A 2,830-nucleotide genomic window follows, 5' to 3' on the forward strand; every position below is an offset into this window, starting at 1 on the left:
AGTGCTAGTGAAGGACACAGAAACACATCAAATTTCTGGGCCTTTCCAGTTGATTACTTGGGGTAAAGGGTATGCATGCATCTGGTCCAAGATGGTACCCAGGAAAAAACATAAAACCATACCTAGGCAATGCAAACACTACTCCCACAAACAGTGACAAGATCTCCCCTGAGTCAAACACAAGACTTCCTGAAAATCAGACGAGTTCTGCCTGAATATTCCCTATCAGAAGCCCCGTCCTTGTCCAAAGATGAAAATTGTCTCCGTTGGTGCTGTCCTCACTGCTGCCTGGATGCTCCTCACCGTACCGTGTGCCTTCGGCTGGATTAGCCCACAGCCTAGCCACAATATTTGGGTAACCCTAGCGAAAACATTAAAACAGGATAACACATACTTATCCATGGGAAGCATTGATAACCCACTTCCCACATGTTTGGTAGGGATTCCATTCTTTGCAGATGACTGGCCTGTCTATAATTCAGAGCTGTTCCGCACCACAGGTGAGAGACCCAACCTGGCAGATACTTGGGACAAGTGGACAAAAATGTTGCCCAATGCTCAAGAGGAACCCCAAGAACTGGACCTTTTAGGGTCCTCCAAGGCAACATACTGTGTCAAATTTTACTTTAGACGTCCAAAGAACAATTGGCCAGAAATTGACCAGACAAAAAATACATACAGAAAAGACAGATCACCCATTTACAAAGCCTATAACTATCCGGATTGGTGCAATTACACCTCTCGGGTGATCTCTGTAGCCTCTCTCCACCCCAAAGTATTACCCAAGGGAACGTTTCTCATCTGTGGTGACCGAGTATGGGCTGGGATCCCCTCCTGTCTTCAGGGAGGTCCCTGTAGCCTTGGAAAACTTTCTATCCTCACTCCAAATATTACCTTGTTACATAATCGGAAAAAAGAAAGTGAATTAAAACACCACAAAAGATTCCACACAGAATTTGATGAAAATTGAGATTCAAAATTATATGATTGGAACTAACCAAAAAAGATTGCAGTCTCCCTGTTCCTACCCTGGGTAGCTGCAGCTAAAGCCCTTGGTGAAATAAATCACTTCGGGTGTTGGCTCAGTAAGCAAGCCAACGCTACCTCTGTCACCCTAAGCGATCTTTTAAAGGAAGAAGAAACCATGAGACATGCATCACTTCAAAATCGAGCAGTGATTGACTTCCTACTGCTAGCCCACGGACATGGCTGCCAAGACTTTGAAGGGATGCATTACTTCAATCTCTCTTCACGCTTGGAATCCATCTGCGCACACATCCAGAGACTGAAGGAACTTGTGAAGGACTTAAAAGTAGAAAGCAACCCAGACTGGGTCAATGACCTTTTCGGTCAGAGGGGATTAATGGGATGGGGTACATCTTTGGCTAAGGGAATTTTGTGGATTTTCATTGTAATTGTCATTGTGTTAGCTATGTTCTCATGCCTTGTCCCCTGTTTCAAAAGAACTATAGGGCACGCCTTTTTCCTAAATACAGAAAGTGGAGTTGTAGCAGTCAGAGGCCCTGCAAGGCCTCCCTGGCAGTCACCTAAGATAAGAAATGCCTAAGTCACAGTGACTGGACCAAAGAAGCCCCTCTTCCACATTCAGACCCTTCTTATCTCTCTGTAAGGCTGTAGCTCCTCAAACCTGGCAATTGGACAATTTCCAACACCCCAGTACCCTATAAAAACACCCATTTCTGCCTAGTTTGGCAGAAGAACTGACACCGCATCCCTTCAGAGGAGCTGGCAATAAAGGACATCACTGTGGAACCACATACAGCCTTCTCCTCTCTCTGTCCCTGTGTGTCTGCCAGAGGCACTTGTGAGCACAGAGCGAAATCACTGAGAGCTGAACTCACAGAGCTGAAATCACTCCAGAGGTGCTCGCTAAGTTGCCTGTGGCTGGGAGCTGAGCCGAGGGACCCAGACAGGCTGAGCCTGACAGCGCAGCGCTATCCGGACACCCACGGCAGCGGCAGCCCGGGGGTCAGATGGACCCCTGGGACCCCAGGCTGCATTAACCAGGAGTGACTGGGATCACAGAGGAACCATAAAGGAAGTTACTGGAATAATACTGGGACTATGTGGGAGTGACTAGAACCATACTGGGAGTGACTGGAATCATATTGGGTGACTTGGAGTGACTGGGACCTTGCTGGGGGCAAATGGTACCGTAATGGGAGTAACTGGGTTCATACTGGGATCATACTGGAAAGGACTGGAACCATACTGGGAGTGCCTGGAACTATTATAGGGGTGAATGGGAGCATCTGGGAACATGCTGGGATCATGCTGGGATCACACTGGGAGTGACTGGGATGGTACTGGGATCACACTGAGTGTAACTGGAAGTGACTGGGACTATACTGGAGGTGACTGGGAGCCACAGGGCCCATGCTGGGAGTGGCCTGGGGGGAGCTGGGGGAACTGGGGGAACTGGCCCAGCTGGGGCTCAAGGCTTTTCTCCCCCAGGGCTGCCCCAGGTCCTGCTGCCACCCCCAGCCCCACAGAGCAGAGGGACAGGGGAGAGCTGAGGGACAGACAACAGGGACAGGGCACAGCCAGGGAACACGGCCTGGCCGAGGGACACTGAGCCCCAGCACTTTGGGCTGTTGCCCTTGGGCTCCCAGCACAGGCCCAGGGGCAGAATCCCCTCCAGAAACTGCTGTTTGCTCTCAGCTCTGCTCTGGAACATTCCCCAGGAGCCCCTGCAGTGGCTGCAGCCCAGCCGGGTGCCCGGGGCCACCAAAGCCGCTCTGGCAGTGCCCGCCTGCACACAGCTGGAAACCCCCTGCACTGTGTGGAGACCTGGAAAAAAGGAGAGAAT

The sequence above is a fragment of the Taeniopygia guttata genome, chromosome 16, assembly GCF_048771995.1.
Source record: "Taeniopygia guttata chromosome 16, bTaeGut7.mat, whole genome shotgun sequence".
Classification (NCBI taxonomy): domain Eukaryota; kingdom Metazoa; phylum Chordata; class Aves; order Passeriformes; family Estrildidae; genus Taeniopygia; species Taeniopygia guttata.